The following is a 22,059-nucleotide window of genomic DNA, read 5'->3' on the forward strand; positions in this document are numbered from 1 at the left end:
AGGCAGTGATGGACTAGGCAGTAGACAGTGGGCAGTGATGGACTAGGCAGTAGACACTGGGCAGTGATGGACTAGGCAGTAGACACTGGGCAGTGATGGACGAGGCAGTGATGGACTAGGCAGTAGACAGTGGGCAGTGATGGACTAGGAAGTGATGGACTAGGCAGTAGACACTGGGCAGTGATGGACTAGGCAGTGATGGACTAGGCAGTTAGACACTGGGCAGTGATGGACTAGGAAGTGATGGACTAGGCAGTAGACACTGGGCAGTGATGGACTAGGAAGTGATGGACTAGGCAGTAGACACTGGGCAGTGATGGACTAGGCAGTGATGGACTAGGCAGTTAGACACTGGGCAGTGATGGACTAGGAAGTGATGGACCAGGCAGTAGACACTGGGCAGTGATGGACTAGGTAGTGATGGACTAGGCAGTAGACACTGGGCAGTGATGGACTAGGCAGTGATGGACTAGGCAGTAGACACTGGGCAGTGATGGACTAGGAAGTGATGAACTAGGCAGTAGACACTGGGCAGTGATGGACTAGGCAGTGATGGACTAGGCAGCTAGACACTGGGCAGTGATGGACTAGGAAGTGATGGACTAGGCAGTAGACACTGGGCAGTGATGGACTAGGAAGTGATGGACTAGGCAGTAGACACTGGGCAGTGATGGACTAGGAAGTGATGAACTAGGCAGTAGACACTGGGCTGTGATGGACAAGGAAGTGATAGACTAGGAATTGATGGACTAGGAAGTGATGGACTAGGAAGTGATGGACTAGGCAGTAGACACTGGGCAGTGATGTACTAGGAAGTGATGGACGAGGCAGTGATGGACTGGGCAGTGATGGACTAGTCAGTAGACACTGGGCAGTGATGTACTAGGAAGTGATGGACGAGGCAGTGATGGACTGGGCAGTGATGGACTAGTCAGTAGACACTGGGCAGTGATGGACTAGGAAGCGATGGACTAGGCAGTGATGGACTGGGCAGTGATGGACTAGTCAGTAGACACTGGGCAGTGATGGACTCGGCAGTAAACACTGGGCAGTGATGGACTAGGCAGTGATGGACTAGGCAGTAGACACTGGGCAGTGATGGACTAGGCAGTGATGGACTAGGAAGTGATGGACTAGGAAGTAGACACTGGGCAGTGATGGACTAGGCAGAGATGGACTAGGCAGTAGACACTGGGCAGTGATGGACTAGGCACTGATGGACTAGGCAGTGATGGACTAGGCAGTAGACACTGGGCAATGATGGACTAGGCAGTGATGGACTGGGCAGTGATGGACTAGGAAGTGATGAACTAGGAAGTGATGGACTAGGCATTGATGGACTAGGCAGTGATGGACTGGGCAGTGATGGACTAGGCAGTAGACACTGGGCAGTGATGGACTAGGCAGTAGACACTGGGCTGTGATGGACTAGACAGTAGACACTGGGCAGTGATGGACTAGGCAGTAGACACTGGGCAGTGATGGACTAGACAGTGATGGACTAGGCAGTGATGGACTGGGCAGTGATGGACTAGGCAGTAGACACTGGGCAGTGATGGACTAGGCAGTGATGGACTAGGCAGTGATGGACTAGGCAGTAGACACTGGGCAGTGATGGACTAGACAGTGATGGACTAGGCAGTGATGGACTGGGCAGTGATGGACTAGGCAGTAGACACTGGGCAGTGATGGACTAGGCAGTGCTGGACTCGGCAGTGATGGACTAGGCAGTAGACACTGGGCAGTGATGGACTAGGCAGTAGACACTGGGCTGTGATGGACTAGGCAGTAGACACTGTGCAGTGATGGACTAGGCATTGATTGACTAGACAGTGATGGACTAAGCAGTAGACACTGGGCAGTGATGGACTAGGCAGTGATGGACTAGGCAGTGATAGACTTGACAGTAGACACTGGGCAGTGATGGACTAGGCAGTGATGGACTAGGCAGTGATAGACTTGACAGTAGACACTGGGCAGTGATGGACTATTCAGTGATGGACTCGGCAGTAGACACTGGGCTGTGATGGACTATTCAGTGATGGACTAGGCAGTAGACACTGGGTAGAAGCTACCAGACACCATGCAACAAATACACTGTAACAAAGTCAACTTAACTAATTGTTTAATCAGTGTTATTCTGTGATTGGCTGGACTTCAGGACAAGAAGTTGAGCTAATGTGTGCATGTTTGTTCACTCAACAAACTTTGCTCGCAGTGAGCTGAATGTATAAAAGTGTGTTGAGTAAAATTACAAATGTGTGTTTTTCTTTGGGTCAAGCTATATGCCCAAATGTTGAGCTAACTCACAATCCTATTGTAGCTGGCTGTCTTACAATTATATGTGGAATCAACAAACTGTGTATTATTTCCCGTATGATTGCTCAAAACCACTCAATACTATCCCCACCCTGGCTGACTGTCCTCCCCACCCTGGCTGACTGTCCTCCCCACCCTGGCTGACTATCCTCCCCACCCTGGCTGACTGTCCTCCCCACCCTGGCTGACTATCCTCCCCACCCTGGCTGACTGTCCTCCCCACCCTGGCTGACTGTCCTCCCCTCCCTGGCTGACTGTCCTCCCCACCCTGGCTGACTGTCCTCCCCACCCTGGCTGACTATCCTCAACCTGGCTGACTATCCTCCCCACCCTGGCTGACTATCCTCCCCACCCTGGCTGACTATCCTCCCCTCCCTGGCTGACTATCCTCAACCTGGCTGACTATCCTCCCCTCCCTGGCTGACTATCCTCCCCACCCTGGCTGACTATCCTCCCCTCCCTGGCTGACTATCCTCCCCACCCTGGCTGACTATCCCCACCCTGGCTGACTATCCTCCCCACCCTGGCTGACTATCCTCCCCACCCTGGCTGACTATCCTCCCCACCCTGGCTGACTATCCTCCCCACCCTGGCTGACTATCCTCCCCACCCTGGCTGACTATCCTCCCCACCCTGGCTGACTATCCTCCCCTTCCTGGCTGACTATCCTCCCCACCCTGGCTGACTGTCCTCCCCTCCCTGGCTGACTATCCTCCCCACCCTGGCTGACTATCCTCCCCTTCCTGGCTGACTATCCTCCCCACCCTGGCTGACTATCCTCCCCTCCCTGGCTGACTATCCTCCCCACCCTGGCTGACTATCCTCCCCACCCTGGCTGACTATCCTCCCCACCCTGGCTGACTGTCCTCCCCACCCTGGCTGACTATCCTCCCCTCCCTGGCTGACTATCCTCCCCACCCTGGCTGACTATCCTCCCCACCCTGGCTGACTATCCCCACCCTGGCTGACTATCCTCCCCACCCTGGCTGACTATCCTCCCCACCCTGGCTGACTATCCTCCCCTCCCTGGCTGACTATCCTCCCCACCCTGGCTGACTATCCTCCCCACCCTGGCTGACTATCCTCCCCACCCTGGCTGACTATCCTCCCCACCCTGGCTGACTATCCCCACCCTGGCTGACTATCCTCCCCACCCTGGCTGACTATCCTCCCCACCCTGGCTGACTATCCTCAACCTGGCTGACTATCCTCAACCTGGCTGACTATCCTCCCCACCCTGGCTGACTATTCTCCCCTCCCTGGCTGACTATCCTCAACCTGGCTGACTATCCTCAACCTGGCTGACTATCCTCAACCTGGCTGACTATCCCCACCCTGGCTGACTATCCTCCCCACCCTGGCTGACTATCCTCCCCACCCTGGCTGACTATCCTCCCCACCCTGGCTGACTATCCTCCCCACCCTGGCTGACTATCCTCCCCTCCCTGGCTGACTATCCTCCCCACCCTGGCTGACTATCCTCCCCACCCTGGCTGACTATCCTCCCCTCCCTGGCTGACTATCCTCCCCTCCCTGGCTGACTATCCTCCCCACCCTGGCTGACTATCCTCCCCACCCTGGCTGACTATCCTCCCCACCCTGGCTGGATTCCGATAGGAATTACACACTACTTTGCAAGCCAGCATAATTTGACTTGCAGGTTTGATGTGGCCTGTAAACCAGGAGTTTCAGACCACTGCGCTGGGGTGTAACTTGGCCCTCAAAAAGAAACGTCATTATGTATTGACGTTAAGAGTTTCATTTCACACTGGAAAATATGCAAATAAGGTAGAATAAATTCTCAAGTTGAATTGTAATTTCACTCAATCTAAAATTCTAAGTTGAGTGAACATACAATTCAACTTGAGAATGTACAGTGGGGCAAAAAAAGTATTTAGTCAGCCACCAATTGTGCAAATTCTCCCACTTAAAAATATGAGAGAGGCCTATAATTTTCATCATAGGTACACTTCAACTATGACAGACAAAATGAGAGAAAAAAATCCCGAAAATCACATTGTAGGATTTTTTATGAATTTATTTGCAAATTATGGTGGAAAATAAGTATTTAGTCAATAACAAAAATTTATCTCAATACTTTGTTATATACCCTTTGTTGGCAATTACAGAGGTCAACCGTTTTCTGTAAGTTTTCACAAGGTTTTCACACACTGTTACTGGTATTTTGGCCCATTCCTCCATGCAGATCTCCTCTAGAGCAGTGATGTTTTGGGGCTGTTAGTGGGCAACACGGACTTTCAACTCCCTCCAAAAATGTTCTATGGGGTTGAGATCTGGAGATTGGCTAGGCCACTCCAGGACCTTGAAATGCTTCTTACGAAGCCACTCCTTCGTTGCCCGGGCGGTGTGTTTGGGATCATTGTCATGCTGAAAGACCCAGCCACGTTTCATCTTCAATGCCCTTGATGATGGAAGGAGGTTTTCACTCAAAATCTCACGATACATGGCCCCATTCATTCTTTCCTTTACATGGATCAGTCGTCCTGGTCCCATTGCAGAAAAACAGCCCCAAAGCATGATGTTTCCACCCCCATGCTTCACAGTAGGTATGGTGTTCTTTGGATGCAACTCAGTATTCTTTGTCCTCCAAACACGACGAGTTGAGTTTTTACCAAAAAGTTATATTTTGGTTTCATCTGACCATATGACATTCTCCCAATCTTCTTCTGGGTCATCCAAATGCTCTCTAGCAAACTTCAGACGGGCCTGGACATGTATTGCCTTAAGCAGGGGGACACGTCTGGCACTGCAGGATTTGAGTCCCTGGTGGCGTAGTGTGTTACTGATGGTAGGCTTTGTTACTTTGGTCCCAGCTCTCTGCAGGTCATTCACTAGGTCCCCCCGTGTGGTTCTAGGATTTTTGCTCACCGTTCTTGTGATCATTTTGACCCCATGGGGTGAGATCTTGCGTGGAGCCCCAGATCGAGGGAGATTATCAGTGGTCTTGTATGTCTTCCATTTCCTAATAATTGCTCCCACAGTTGATTTCTTCAAACCAAGCTGCTTACCTATTGCAGATTCAGTCTTTCCAGCCTGGTGCAGGTCTACAATTTTGTTTCTGGTGTCCTTTGACAGCTCTTTGGTCTTGGCCATAGTGGAGTTTGGAGTGTGACTGTTTGAGCTTGTGGACAGGTGTCTTTTATACTGATAACAAGTTCAAACAGGTGCCATTAATACAGGTAAGAGTGGAGGACATTGGAGCCTCTTAAAGAAGAAGTTACAGGTCTGTGAGAGCCAGAAATCTTGCTTGTTTGTAGGTGACCAAATGTTTATTTTCCACCATAATTTGCAAATAAATTCATTAACAATCCTACAATGTTTTCCCTCATTTTGTCTGTCATAGTTGTAGTGTACCTATGATGAAAATTACAGGCCTCTCATCTTTTTAAGTGGGAAAACTTGCACAATTGGTTCAACTATATGCCCAAATGTTGAGTAAACTCAAGCCTAATGCAGCGTGTTACCTTACAATTGTCTGTTAAATCAATGCTTTTGTTTTTAGTCTTGGTTCCCCTCAGCACTGCCTATTTGTTTTCCTGAGTCACTGTAGGGACACTGGACACAATGCATTAAGAACAGTCACTTTGTATCAGCCCTGATATCATAGCCAGCCACAGAGCAACATTGCTCTTTTGTTTTTGTACTGACTGAGTCATCATGTTTCATGAAAGGGAATGCATTCAACTGTGTCTTCCGCATTTAACCCAACCCCTCTGAATCAGAGAGGTGCGGGAGGCTGCCATAATTTACATCCAGGTCTTCGGCGCCCGGGGAACAGTGGGTTAATTGCTTTGCTCAGGGGGCAGAACGACAGGTTTTTACCTTGTCAGCTCAGGGATTTGATAAAGCAACCTTTCGGTTACTAGTCCAACCAGCTACCTGCCACCCATGATGAGTGCAGGGATCCTGGACAGTAGACAATAGGTACTAACGCAATTTACATTCACATAATTTAGCAGATGCTCTTATCCAGAGCGACTTACAGGAGCAATTAGGGTTAAGTGCCTTGCTCAAGGGCACATCGGCATAAATGTTACCTGGGGAATTCGAACCAGCAACTTTCCGGTTACTGGCCCAATGCGATTAACTGCTAGGCTCAGAGTATGTGAGTGGAGCCGAGCTGGAGAGAAGCTTGCCCAATTTGACTAGAGCATGGAGTGAGATTCCCAAAGGTTGGAGCGTAGGCCTTCTCTCCCGCTCCTATTTTTCTCCAGTAGCGCTCACCTGACGAGCTCAGGGTATGCCCGGCCCAACATGCATCTGTAGCCTACTCGTGTGCTGCTATAGCCCCTTGCTTTAGCTACTGTCATGGAGTTTAACTAAATATTTTCATAAAGAAACTGATAAAAACACACAGGTGAAAAAGCAAGGTGACTTTTACAAAAGATGAGGAGGAACCAAGAGCAAGAGAGGGAGTGTGGTGATGTAATGTCCACAACTAAAGAATCACTGTGGAATCTGAAAAGACACCTGTCCTGAAAGCATGATGGTGTACTTACTACGTGCACATGATAACCGACAGGAACCAGGTGGGTAGAAAGCTAAGCTAAATACCTGACATGATGACTCCTTGCTGTCCCCAGTCCACCTGGCCGTGCTGCTGCTCCCGTTTCAACTGTTCTGCCTGTGATTATTATTATTTGACCATGCTGGTCATTTATGAACATTTGAACATCTTGGCCATGTTCTGTTATAATCTCCACCCGGCACAGCCAGAAGAGGACTGGCCACCCCACATAGCCTGGTTCCTCTCAAGGTTTCTTCCTAGGTTTTGGCCTTTCTAGGGAGTTTTTCCTAGCCACCGTGCTTCTACACCTGCATTGCTTGCTGTTTGGGGTTTTAGGCTGGGTTTCTGTACAGCACTTTGCTGGTGTCAGCTGATGTACGAAGAGCTATATAAAAACATTTGATTTGATTTGATTGTGTCATTGTAGCAAAATATTTATAAACTAAAAATCAAATCTCTTGAAAGTTTCATACGTTGTTTTGTTGTATTATCTGCATGATGGTGTACTTACTACCTGCACATGATAAAAGACAGGAACCAGGTGGGTAGAAAGCTAAGTGTGTCATTGTAGCAAAATATTTAGAGTAGGCCTAATACACCTGGAATATTCCCCCTTTCAATGAGCTTTCCGTTTTGATTGGATTATTATTTATTTAACCTTTATTTTACCTTTATTTAACTAGGCAAGTCAGTTAAGAACAAATTCTTATTCACAATGACGGCCTACCGTGGAACAGTGGGTTAATTGCCTTGTTCATGGGCAGAAGAACCTTGTCAGCTCGGGGGATAGGATCTTGCAACCTCTCGGTTACTAGTCCGACGCTCTAACCACCCTGCAGCCCCAATGATTTGACCTAAAAAACCTTTAAGGCTACCTATAGAAAATTAACAAGAGTAGCCAGAAGGGTGTTTAGCATCCCCAGTGGCCCTGGAAACACAACGAGGATATACTCCGCTGCTAGTCTGCTCTACAGGAACCATCGTATGAGCCTCAAGCCACAGACTCTGGCCAAACTCATGTTCCCAGAATTTTTTTTGAAAGGCACTTTAGACTGAGCCTAATAAGTGTAATGAATTTCCTCCTCTTCTTCCGAAGAGGAGAGGCGAAACGGATCAGAGGACCAATACGCAGCGTGGTAAGTGTCCATGGTTCTTTTTAATACGTTAAGGGACACATGAACAACTGACTACAAAAAACAAGAAATGTGAAAACTCAAACCAGTCCTATCTGGTGCAAAGACAGAGACAGGAACAATCACCCACAAACACACAGTGAAACCCAGGCTACCTAAGTATGATTCTCAATCAGAGACAACTAATGACACCTGCCTCTGATTGAGAACCATACTAGGCCGAAACATAGAAATTCCCAAAACCTAGAAAAACAAACATAGACTGCCCACCCAACTCACGCCCTGACCATACTAACTAAATACAAAACACAGGAAATAAAGGTCAGAACGTGACAATAAGGCTTTTTTCCCCCCTCGTTTAATTTCTATTTAATTCTAAGTAAGTCACAGCCTATAATGACTTAATGGAACTAAATGTTGTTTAAATGCTGAGAGCTAATAATGACCCTGTCAGGCTAGTGTGTCGCTCTCGCGAATGCTTCACAATGTATTTCTTTGTAGGCTATAGCCTTGAAATGATATAAATAATACATCATAAATAATTAATTTCAGTTCCTTCGTAGTTAATGTCCCTGTCTGGCTCCTGACCTATTTAGAGTGTTAATATGCTGTTTAATATGACATGTAGCCTATTTGAAAATGATGAGTGCTTCTTACATTCACCCATTTTTCATGTTAATTCAAATACTTTTCATTCAAATCAAATGGTTTGGTTTCAATACTTCAAAAACCAAGTCCAGGTAGTCACAGGAACAGATGGGCGTTGGTGCGATTGTGATTTTAATGAATGGATCAAATTTGGAGCAGTACTTGTTTTTTCTCTTCCTGTGAGCATGGAGTGTTTTTTAGCAGAGCAGCAGGGAAGGACCTGGAACACCAGAGCAGCAGAGCACCAGAGCAGCAGGGAAGGACCTGGAACACCAGAGCACCAGAGCAGCAGGGAAGGACCTGGAGCACCAGAGCACCAGAGCACCAGAGCAGCAGGGAAGGACCTGGAACACCAGAGCACCAGAGCACCAGAGCAGCAGGAAGGACCTTAAGCACCAGAGCAGCAGGGAAGGACCTGGAACACCAGAGCAGCAGGGAAGGACCTGGAACACCAGAGCACCAGAGCAGCAGGAAGGACCTGAAGCACCAGAGCAGCAGGGAAGGACCTGGAACACCAGAGCAGCAGGGAAAGACCTGGAGCACCAGAGCAGCAGGGAAAGACCTGGAACACCAGAGCAGCAGGGAAGGACCTGGAGCACCAGAGCAGCAGGGAAGGACCTGGAGCACCAGAGCACCAGAGCACCAGAGCAACAGGGAAGGACCTGGAACACCAGAGCACCAGAGCAGCAGGGAAGGACCTGGAGCACCAGAGCACCAGAGCAGCAGGGAAAGACCTGGAGCACCAGAGCACCAGAGCAGCAGGGAAAGACCTGGAGCACCAGAGCAGCAGGGAAGGACCTGGAGCACCAGAGCACCAGAGCAGCAGGGAAGGACCTGGAACACCAGAGCACCAGAGCAGCAGGAAGGACCTTAAGCACCAGAGCAGCAGGAAGGACCTTAAGCACCAGAGCAGCAGGGAAGGACCTGGAACACCAGAGCAGCAGGGAAGGACCTGGAACACCAGAGCACCAGAGCAGCAGGAAGGACCTGGAACACCAGAACACCAGAGCAGCAGGAAGGACCTGAAGCACCAGAGCACCAGAGCAGCAGGGAAGGACCTGGAACACCAGAACACCAGAGCAGCAGGAAGGACCTGAAGCACCAGAGCACCAGAGCAGCAGGGAAGGACCTGGAACACCAGAACACCAGAGCAGCAGGAAGGACCTGAAGCACCAGAGCAGCAGGGAAGGACCTGGAACACCAGAGCACCAGAGCAGCAGGGAAGGACCTGGAACACCAGAGCACCAGAGCACCAGAGCAGCAGGGAAGGACCTGGAGCAGCAGAGCAGCAGGGAAGGTGACTTGGTTAATTTGTGCTGCTATACCAGTCCCTCTCCTCACCCCTGGTAGGGTGACTTGGTTAATTTGTGCTGCTATACCAGTCCCTCTCCTCACCCCTGGTAGGGTGACTTGGTTAATTTGTGCTGTTATACCAGTCCCTCTCCTCACCCCTGGTAGGGTGACTTGGTTAATTTGTGCTGCTATACCAGTCCCTCTCCTCACCCCTGGTAGGGTGACTTGGTTAATTTGTGCTGTTATACCAGTCCCTCTCCTCACCCCTGGAAGGGTGACTTGGTTAATTTGTGCTGTTATACCAGTCCCTTAATTTGGTTAATTTGTAAACTTTCCGATCTAACTTTATCAATGTAGAAGCCAAAAACGAATTTTACATACTTTGATACGGTTCCATGCGAATATCATCCAATTTCATTGAAAAACTGGATTTGGACTGTTCATGACCTTTAAAAAACAACACAATGAAGTGACCCAAAACCTGCGACCCAGCAGTTGGATCATCGAAATAACTCAGTATATATTTTTTTTGTAAGCCCTTAAAATAAAGCCTTATGAAATACATATTGTATTGTGTTAAATAATTCAACTGGTAATAATTACATATTCACTTAGGATCTCACTTGGTGAAGTCCATAGGATGGAACAACTCTGTCACGAACCAATTCAAGGCACTCTGGGAAATATGCAAATAAAGCATTACACTAACCAGTGTGTTAATTCAACACAGTTCAGTGTCTTTACGGGTCCACACTTTCAGTGTTAATTTAACACTGGGGATTTTACTATGTACTGTCATCCTAGCCGGTTTATGTTCCTACTGACTCATCCTTGTACTGAGCCTCCATTTTGAAAACATACGAGCAAAGAACACAAATATTGACCTTAATAGAATAAGTCTTTACCTTATTAAACATTCTTAGCAGTCATTAGATTAATTTAACTCAAAGACATCATTCACGTCTAAGTGCAAATGTCAACAAAGAAAGTAAAATCATTACGGAGCTGCGTTGTGATTGGCTGACGGTAAAACCATGTGACCAGCTCCGGGCGCTCTCAATCTCATTTCCTTGACAAAGCCATCCACTCACCTCCCTGCTAACCCTGCCTGCTCTGGCCAATCCCTACATGCCTTCAACAGCCTGGTAGGCACTCCCTTTTTTTAATGAGGGGAGGAAAGGAGAGAAATCACAGCAAAAGTGTCCTACCAAGCTGCCAATCTTGCAGATTCCACCAAAGGCATGTGTTTGTGGAGGGAGTATATTACAGCTGCATGCTGCAGCTTGCCTTGTAGAGTATAGACCTTACAGCTCTGTAGGGCAGACTCCGCATGGAGCTGAAATTTACCTTATTGCAGCATCTGTAGACCCCCAGTGCTGGTCATGGTTTTGACAGATCTTCTGTGTTACAAATGTCACTGAGGTCCTCTACTTTCATTTCTCTAAATCTTTCAATTTCTTTCCTTCCCAAACAGGATGCACACAACATCTCTCTAGACTGTTCTGTCTGTCTGTCTGTCTGTCTGTCTGTCTGTCTGTCTGTCTGTCTGTCTGTCTGTCTGTCTGTCTGTCTGTCTGTCTGTCTGTTCTGTCTGTGTTACCAAAGTCTGTACTACAGTGCTAAAATGCAATTCAGTTTGTTATACAAATTCACCTCGGCTTCCCTCATTACCTCACTAACACTTGACTTAAACCTGCAGGTATGTAAATGCTTTTTTTATAACTTGTTATAAACATGTATGAACAATTTAATTTATTATTATTAGAGAGCTTATAGATGTTCCTGAAGTGACACATTACTGCAATCACACTCCGCTCAGACAACAGCATATTACTGCAATTACACTCCTCTCAGACAACAGCATATTACTGCAAATCACACTCCTCTCAGACAACAGCATATTACTGCAAATCACACTCCGCTCAGACAACAGCATATTACTGCAAATCACACTCCGCTCAGACAACAGCATATTACTGCAATCACACTCCGCTCAGACAACAGCAGACAAAGAGACTCCAAACCAACCTAAAAGCAGAGCTAACATACGAATAAGTCAGTCTTCAAATAATTCCCTGAAGCACCTCACAGTCAACGCACCACTGCAAACCCCACATGCAGTGTTTGAAAGGCCACCACAGGGTTGCGTTCATTAGGGCACACTGTAGCAAAACAGTTCAAAACGTTGTGTAATGGAAGCCGGGAAAAAAAACAAGTGTTTTTCTTATTGAACAAGTTCAGATAGATAGTTTGTTCAGATTCAGAGTGTTTATATATATATTCGAGCTCCAACGTGCAGGACTAAGTGAATTAAAATATAGAAAATGGTCATTAAAATAACATTGGAAATGTATATAGCCCTATATACATCATAATAACTGTGGCTTCTACGTTTCACTCTGTTTCGGGACGTTTTTCTTGAGTTCCGTGCCTAGTGAACACAACCCCTGTCTCACAACAAACACAGCAAACAGAGAAGAAGCACTGAAGGCCCTCTGTCTCCCACTCTCCCTCATGCTGTGGACAGTACTAATGGGCTACACACGGGTTATACCTCTTCTGCACAGCCACCAGTTGTGTGCTGCCGTCCATGTGATGTTGCAGACCAGCCAGCAGGGGGCTCACTGAGTCACTCAGGCTCTCCTGATCACTCTTAGTCTCTGCTCTAAAATTTACACCGGGGACGGAAAGCACACCAGGACAATTTAGACGAAGGAAGTGTAAATAAAACGTGTAAAAACGCAGTCGTAAGGACCAAGGGCAGCACGCAAGCATAGCAGTCACAGACAACAATACGGGCGGATAAAGATACTGTAAAATCAATGCTGAAGAACAACACTCCATTGACATGGACTATATGCACGAATGCTTTACAAAGTAAACGACTTCATGGTAAAAGCTGTGATCTATATTTTCTGCCTCTGAAGAATATGTAAATACTGTAGTGAGCATCGTGAATATAAATCTCTTTTCATAGTATCAGGAACTGTCGACAACCAAACACCAAGTCTGAAACTGTTTACTGGTACTGCCAACGAGCTGAGTATAACAGCTCTAACTAAATTTACCTTATCATACCTAACCTATTCCTTATATATTCCTTACCTAACCTTTCCTATCTCTTTTATTACCCTACCTTACCCTACCTAATCTTACCCAACCCTTATCTTATCTTACCCATCCCTTCCCTAATCTTACCCATCCCTTCCCTTATCTTACCCATCCCATCCCTAATCTTACCCATCCCTTCCCTTACCTTACCTTACCTATCCCTTACCTTACCTAGCCTATCCCTTACCTTACCTAGCCTATCCCTTACCTTACCTTACCTATCCCTTACCTTACCCTAGCCTATCCCTTACCTTACCTAGCCTATCCCTTACCTAGCCTATCCCTTACCTTACCCATCCCTTCCCTTACCTTACCTAGCCTATCCCTTACCTATCCCTTACCTAGCCTATCCCTTACCTAACCCATCCCTTACCTCACCTAGCCTATCCCTTACCTTACCTATCCTACCTTACCTAGCCTATCCCTTACCTTACCTATCCCTTACCTTACCTAGCCTATCCCTTACCTTACCTAGCCTATCCCTTACCTCACATAGCCTATCCCTTACCTTACCTATCCCTATCCTACCTTACCTAGCCTATCCCTTACCTTACCTAGCCTATCCCTTACCTTACCTAGCCTATCCCTTACCTAGCCTATCCCTTACCTTACATAGCCTATCCCTTACCTTACCTAGCCTATCCCTTACCTAGCCTATCCCTTACCCATCCCTTACCTTACCTAGCCTATCCCTTACCTAACCTATCCCTTACCTTACCTAGCCTATCCCTTACCTTACCTATCCCTTACCTTACCTTAGCCTATCCCTTACCCATCCCTTACCTTACCTAGCCTATCCCTTACCTTACCTATCCCTTACCTTACCTAGCCTATCCCTTACCTAACCCATCCCTTACCTTACCTAGCCTATCCCTTACCTAACCCATCCCTTACCTAACCCTATCCTATCCCTTACTTAACCCATCCCTTACCTAGCCTATCCCTTACCTAACCCATCCCTTACCTTACCTAACCCATCCCTTACCTTACCTAGCCTATCCCTTACCTAACCCATCCCTTACCTTACCTAGCCTATCCCTTACCTTACCTAGCCTATCCCTTACCTTACCTAACCCATCCCTTACCTTACCTAGCCTATCCCTTACCTAACCTATCCCTTACCTAGCCTATCCCTTACCTTACCTATCCCTTACCTTACCTAGCCTATCCCTTACCTAGCCTATCCCTTACCTTACATAGCCTATCCCTTACCTTACCTTACCTATCCCTTACCTCACATAGCCTATCCCTTACATTACCTATCCCTTACCATGCCTGGCCTATCCCTTACCTAACCCATCCCTTACCTAACCCTATCCTACCTTACCTAGCCTATCCCTTACCTTACCTATCCCTACCTTACCTAGCCTATCCCTTACCTTACCTATCCCTTACCTTACCTTACGTAGCCTATCCCTTACCTTACCCATCCCTTCCCTTACCTTACCTAGCCTATCCCTTACCTATCCCTTACCTTACCTATCCCTTACCTTACCTAGCCTATCCCTTACCCTAGCCTATCCCTTACCTTACCTATCCCTTACCTTACCCATCCCTTCCCTTACCTTACCTAGCCTATCCCTTACCTATCCCTTACCTATCCCTTACCTAGCCTATCCCTTACCTAACCCATCCCTTACCTTACCTAGCCTATCCCTTACCTTACCTAACCTATCCCTTACCTTACCCTAGCCTATCCCTTACCTTACCTAGCCTATCCCTTACCTAGCCTATCCCTTACCTTACCCATCCCTTCCCTTACCTTACCTAGCCTATCCCTTACCTATCCCTTACCTTACCTATCCCTTACCTTACCTATCCCTTACCGTACCTATCCCTTACCTTACCTATCCCTTACCTTACCTAGCCTATCCCTTACCTAGCCTATCCCTTACCTTACCCATCCCTTACCTTACCTAGCCTATCCCTTACCTATCCCTTACCTAGCCTATCCCTTACCTAACCCATCCCTTACCTTACCTAGCCTATCCCTTACCTTACCTATCCCTTACCTTACCTAGCCTATCCCTTACCTTACCTATCCCTTACCTTACCTAGCCTATCCCTTACCTTACCTATCCCTTACCTTACCTAGCCTATCCCTTACCCATCCCTTACCTTACCTAGCCTATCCCTTACCTTACCTATCCCTTACCTTACCTAGCCTATCCCTTACCTAACCTATCCCTTACCTTACCTAGCCTATCCCTTACCTTACCTATCCCTTACCTTACCTAGCCTATCCCTTACCCATCCCTTACCTTACCTAGCCTATCCCTTACCTAACCCATCCCTTACCTTACCTAGCCTATCCCTTACCTAACCCATCCCTTACCTAACCCTATCCTATCCCTTACCTAACCCATCCCTTACCTAGCCTATCCCTTACCTAACCCATCCCTTACCTTATCTAGCCTATCCCTTACCTAACCCATCCCTTACCTTACCTAGCCTATCCCTTACCTAACCCATCCCTTACCTTACCTAGCCTATCCCTTACCTTACCTAGCCTATCCCTTACCTTACCTAACCCATCCCTTACCTTACCTAGCCTATCCCTTACCTAACCTATCCCTTACCTAGCCTATCCCTTACCTAACCTATCCCTTAACTTACCTAGCCTATCCCTTACCTTACCTATCCCTTACCTTACCTAGCCTATCCCTTACCTATCCCTTACCTTATATAGCCTATCCCTTACCTAACCCATCCCTTTCCTAACCCTATCCTACCTTACCTAGCCTATCCCTTACCTTACCTATCCCTTACCTTACATAGCCTATCCCTTACCTTACCTATCCCTTACCTTACCTAGCCTATCCCTTACCTAACCCATCCCTTACCTAACCCTATCCTACCTTACCTAGCCTATCCCTTACCTTACCTATCCCTACCTTACCTAGCCTATCCCTTACCTTACCTATCCCTTACCTTACCTTACGTAGCCTATCCCTTACCTTACCCATCCTTCCCTTACCTTACCTAGCCTATCCCTTACCTATCCCTTACCTTACCTATCCCTTACCTTACCTAGCCTATCCCTTACCCTAGCCTATCCCTTACCTATCCCTTACCTTACCTAGCCTATCCCTTACCCTAGCCTATCCCTTACCTTACCTAGCCTATCCCTTACCTTACCTAGCCTATCCCTTACCTTACCTATCCCTTACCTTACCTAGCCTATCCCTTACCCTAGCCTCATCCTTACCTTACCTAGCCTATCCCTTGCCTAGCCTATCCCTTACCTATCCCTTACCTTACCTATCCCTTACCTTACCTAGCCTATCCCTTACCTATCCCTTACCCTAGCCTATCCCTTACCTAGCCTATCCCTACATTACCTATCCCTTACCATGCCTAGCCTATCCCTTACCTAACCCATCCCTTACCTAACCCTATCCTACCTTACCTAGCCTATCCCTTACCTTACCTAGCCTATCCCTTACCTTACCTAGCCTATCCCTTACCTTACCTAGCCTATCCCTTACCTAACCCTATCCTACCTTACCTAGCCTATCCCTTACCTTACCCTAGCCTATCCCTTACCTTACCCTATCCTATATCCTACCCTAGCCTATCCCTTATCTTACCCTAGCCTATCCCTTACCTTACCTTACCTTACCTTACCCTATCCTACCTTACCCTAGCCTATCCCTTACCTTACCTAGCCTATCCCTTATCTTACCCTAGCCTATCCCTTACCTGACCCTATCCTACCTTACCTAGCCTATCCCTTACCTTACCTTACTTATCCCTTACCATTCCCTAGCCTATCCCTTACCTTACCTATCCCTTACCTTACCTTACCTTACCCTATCCTATCCTACCTTACCTAGCCTATCCTAGCCTAGCCTAGCCTAGCCTAGCCTAGCCTAGCCTAGCCCTTACCTTACCTATCCCTTACCATACCTTACCCTATCCTACCTTACCTAGCATATCCCTTACCTTACCCTTCCTTACTCTACCTTACCTATCCCTTATCTTACCTAACCGTACCCATACGTGCGCACGAACGTAGAAGCAAACAGGTCGAAACCAAAGCCACCTACCCAAGTGAAGTCCCCCAGTGGAGTTCAAGGCTGAGGTCTGTGCTGGGCAGGAAGTCGTGAGGGAACTCTAGATCCTCGTCTTCATCTCCCCTCCTCTTCTCCTCCTCTTCCTCAGTGTCCCTCCCTGGGACGTCCTGTAAGGGGTCGACCCCTTGTTCTGTGGTTGAGGCTGGAGGCTTGGTACAGACCACTATGTTATCTGCTGCGTTGTCTTCTCCGTTCTGGTCGATTCTATCGGCGTGGACTTCAGCCTGGAGGAAACAACACCAACACAAGTTATATTAATGAAGCTGTCGTCGACAGGAACTGGAGGTCCTAAAACACGACAAGGCCCAATGCTGAGTCTAGTGATCGGTGTTTCAACTGACATCCATGTCCTTTGTGTTCTGCCTCCACCCCCCCCCGGACAATCACAAAACCAGGTAGAAAGCAAACCCGAGCACCGCCTGTTTGTGCAGGAACACACCCTTTATTAAAACACAATAAAGAATGCCGAGTTTGCGTTGACTAACGTGAGGTTGGCCAATCCACTCTTGTCAAACCTTATGATTTGCCAATGAGCCAACTTTTGATTACATTACATTACCCAAATGGGATCAAAGAACACACCGTAGAACTCAATGTCTCCTGTACGTAGTGTGTTTTGTTGTTATTATTATGAGAACATTGTATATTATGATTTCAAGCAATACACAACCTAATGTACATAACAAGCTGACGTACAATTAATTACATGTTGTGCTGCGTATGTTGTTTTATGGAGGCAACACAACTAACATGGCAACGTCAGAGTGTATGTCTCGTGTCTGACCTCAATCCACGCACAACATAAAGTACACTTGATCCCTCTGACAGATTGTATAAATGTTGCATATATTATATAGTACAAATATTGTAAATATTGTATGAATATTTCATAAATGTTGTAAATATTGTATAGATCTTATATATATTGTACAGATATTGCATAGATATTGTAAATATTGTGTAAATATTGTATAAATGTTGTATATATTGCATAAATGTTGTATATATTGTGCAGATATTGTATATTTGCCATAAGGCTGTTTATGTTCTTGTTCTCTGAAGCTAAAACAGCAACACCTACAGGATAATGACAGGAGTGTGCCTCTCACACCCAGTCCCAAATAGCACCCTATTCCCTACACCAGGGTCCATGGGGAATAGGCTGTCATTAGGGACCGAGACTTGTCATTATAATAGGATTCTATGTAGGTCTTACTGTACACACCACTGAGCTAGTGAACATTGAGTTTAATACTAAAGGCAAATGTTCAGTTTTGAGTTGTGGATCATTATTACCGAGACCAGCTGATCCGGTTTGACTGCCATGGCAACGAGGGAATCCACATACAGTGGGGCAAAATAGTATTTAGTCAGCCACCAATTGTGCAAGTTCTCCCACTTAAAAAGATGAGAGAGGCCTGTAATTTTCATCATAGGTACACTTCAACTATGACAGACAAAATGAGAAGAAAAAAAACCAGAAAATCACATTGTAGGATTTTTAATGAATTTATTTGCAAATCATGTTGGAAAATAAGTACTTTAAATACTTGTTTGCCCCACTGTACAATAGCCTATAAAGGCATGTCTGACTCTTATTGTACATTAAGTCAACGTGCAGGGGGTACCGGTACCAAGTCAACGTGCAGGGGGTACCGGTACCAAGTCAACGTGCAGGGGGGTACCGGTACCAAGTCAACGTGCAGGGGGTACCGGTACCAAGTCAACGTGCAGGGGGTACCGGTACCAAGTCAACGTGCAGGGGGTACCGGTACCAAGTCAACGTGCAGGGGGTACCGGTACCTAGTCAACGTGCAGGGGGTACCGGTACCAAGTCAACGTACAGGGGGTACCGGTACCAAGTCAACGTGCAGGGGGTACCGGTACCAAGTCAACGTGCAGGGGGTACCGGTACCTAGTCAACGTGCAGGGGGTACCGGTACCAAGTCAACATACAGGGGGGTACCGGTACCAAGTCAACGTGCGGGGGTACTGTGGTTTCCAATCTTTGTGATGAAACAATATCAGTCAACATACAGGGGTACCGGTACCTAGTCAACGTGCAGGGGTACCGGTACCTAGTCAACGTGCAGGGGGTACCGGTACCAAGTCAACGTGCAGGGGGTACCGGTACCAAGTCAACATACAGGGGGGTACCGGTACCAAGTCAACGTGCGGGGGGTACAGGTTATTTGATGTAATTGACGTACTATGTACTCCAATGGGCTCCCGAGTGACGCAGCGGTCTAAGGCACTGCATCTCAGCGCAAGAGGCGTCACTACAGTCCCTGGTTTCGAATCCAGGCTGTATCACATCCGACCGTGATCGGGAGTCCCATAGGGAGACGCAAATTGGCCCAGCGTAGGGTAGTCCGTCATTGTAAATAAGAATCCGGTACCGTTTGCCGTGCATTAGCAGAGAGAACAGTCTATGACTAGGGTTGCTGGAGTCTTTGACAATTTTTAGGGCCTTCCTCTGACATGTATGTGTGTGTGTGTGTGTGTGTGTGTGTGTGTGTGTGTGTGTGTGTGTGTGTGTGTGTGTGTGTGTGTGTGTGTGTGTGTGTGTGTGTGTGTGTGTGTGTGTGTGTGTGCGTGCGTGCGTGCGTGTCGTGCGTGCGTGCGTGCGTGCGTAATATGTGCGTGCGTGCGTGCGTGCGTGCGTGCGTGTTTACGTGCGTGTGTGTATATATTATCCTGGATGCATGACCTGTTTCACCCAGTCTTTTTATTTTACCTAGGTTACGACCTGAGTCTCTTAACTTTAATCAATGCGAAATGTGTTTGTGTGTGTTACCTAGTTACTGTATATATTATCCTGGATGCATACTTACACACCCAGTCTCTTTACTTTGCGGCGATGAGTCTCTTAACTTTAATCAATGCGAAATGTGTGTGTCTGTGCGTGTGTGTATATATTATCCTGGATGCATACTTACACACCCAGTCTCTTTACTTTGCGGCGATGAGTCTCTTAACTTTAAACAATGCGAAATTCTAAAACATAATATGTTAAGCTACTTTCTATTCTGTGGTTTCAACATTACGTGAATTCAGCAAATACATTTGTTTACTTCATCTTTGTGATGAAACAATATCATCCTTTATTGTAGTTAGGTTACCTAGGTTACTCGAATGACCTGTTTCCCCTGTCTTTATTGTAGTTAGGTTACCTAGGTTACTCTAATGACCTGTTTCACCTGTCTTTATTGTCGTTAGGTTACCTAGGTTACTCTAATGACCTGTTTCACCTGTCTTTATTGTAGTTAGGTTACCTAGGTTACTCTAATGACCTGTTTCACCTGTCTTTATTGTCGTTAGGTTACCTAGGTTACTCTAATGACCTGTTTCCCCTGTCTTTATTGTCGTTAGGTTACCTAGGTTACTCTAATGACCTGTTTCCCCTGTCTTTATTGTAGTTAGGTTACCTAGGTTACTCTAATGACCTGTTTCCCCTGTCTTTATTGTAGTTAGGTTACCTAGGTTACTCTAATGACCTGTTTCACCTGTCTTTATTGTCGTTAGGTTACCTAGGTTACTCTAATGACCTGTTTCACCTGTCTTTATTGTAGTTAGGTTACCTAGGTTACTCTAATGACCTGTTTCACCTGTCTTTATTGTCGTTAGGTTACCTAGGTTACTCTAATGACCTGTTTCACCTGTCTTTATTGTAGTTAGGTTACCTAGGTTACTCTAATGACCTGTTTCACCTGTCTTTATTGTAGTTAGGTTACCTAGGTTACTCTAATGACCTGTTTCACCTGTCTTTATTGTAGTTAGGTTACCTAGGTTACTCTAATGACCTGTTTCACCTGTCTTTATTGTCGTTAGGTTACCTAGGTTACTCTAATGACCTGTTTCACCTGTCTTTATTGTCGTTAGGTTACCTAGGTTACTCTAATGACCTGTTTCACCTGTCTTTATTGTAGTTAGGTTACCTAGGTTACTCTAATGACCTGTTTCACCTGTCTTTATTGTCGTTAGGTTACCTAGGTTACTCTAATGACCTGTTTCACCTGTCTTTATTGTAGTTAGGTTACCTAGGTTACTCTAATGACCTGTTTCACCTGTCTTTATTGTAGTTAGGTTACCTAGGTTACTCTAATGACCTGTTTCCCCTGTCTTTATTGTAGTTAGGTTACCTAGGTTACTCTAATGACCTGTTTCACCTGTCTTTATTGTAGTTAGGTTACCTAGGTTACTCTAATGACCTGTTTCACCTGTCTTTATTGTAGTTAGGTTACCTAGGTTACTCTAATGACCTGTTTCACCTGTCTTTGTTGTCGTTAGGTTACCTAGGTTACTCTAATGACCTGTTTCACCTGTCTTTATTGTAGTTAGGTTACCTAGGTTACTCTAATGACCTGTTTCACCTGTCTTTATTGTAGTTAGGTTACCTAGGTTACTCTAATGACCTGTTTCACCTGTCTTTATTGTAGTTAGGTTACCTGTACTCTACTCGTTTCTTCTGCTTGTCTCCACCCCCCCACTCAGGTGTCTCCTATTTCTCCCCATTATCCCCTGTGTATTTATACCTGCGTTTTCTGTCTGTCTGTTGCCAGTTCTTCTTGTTTTCTCAGGTCTTACCAGCGTGTTTCCTGTTTCTCCTGTTCTCAAGTTCTTGTTTTCTAGTCTTCCCGGTTCCGACCATTCTACCTGTCCTGACCCTGAGCCCGTCTGCCGTTCTGTCCCTGATTGACTCTGCCTTGGATTAGGAACCTCTGCCTGCCCTCGACCTGCCCTTTGCCTGCTCTTTTTGTTATACTAAATATTCTGAGAACCCGAACTATCCACCTCCGGTGTCTGCATCTACGTCACATCCTGAGTCGTGATAGGACGAACTGGCCATGGCTGAGCCAGCAGACTCAGACCAGCTCCGCAACGATGGATCCCTCCAAGGAACCACCAGAGTTGGTGCGGCAGGGTAGCCTAGTGGTTAGAGTGTTGGACT

At 46.7% G+C, this 22,059-nt stretch overlaps 1 long non-coding RNA gene across 1 annotated transcript; it reads right to left on the reverse strand.

Annotated features, from left to right (window-relative positions):
- Positions 1–13,410: 13,410 nt before the first annotated feature.
- LOC127915285 (uncharacterized) lies at positions 13,411–17,067 on the reverse strand. The gene is made up of 3 exons (XR_008090873.1): positions 16,479–17,067; positions 14,176–14,354; positions 13,411–13,649 (listed from the first exon to the last, which is right to left on the reverse strand). It is a non-coding gene; the product is annotated as an uncharacterized LOC127915285 (long non-coding RNA).
- Positions 17,068–22,059: the final 4,992 nt, after the last annotated feature.

This window comes from Oncorhynchus keta, chromosome 3 (assembly GCF_023373465.1).
Source record: "Oncorhynchus keta strain PuntledgeMale-10-30-2019 chromosome 3, Oket_V2, whole genome shotgun sequence".
Taxonomy (NCBI): domain Eukaryota; kingdom Metazoa; phylum Chordata; class Actinopteri; order Salmoniformes; family Salmonidae; genus Oncorhynchus; species Oncorhynchus keta.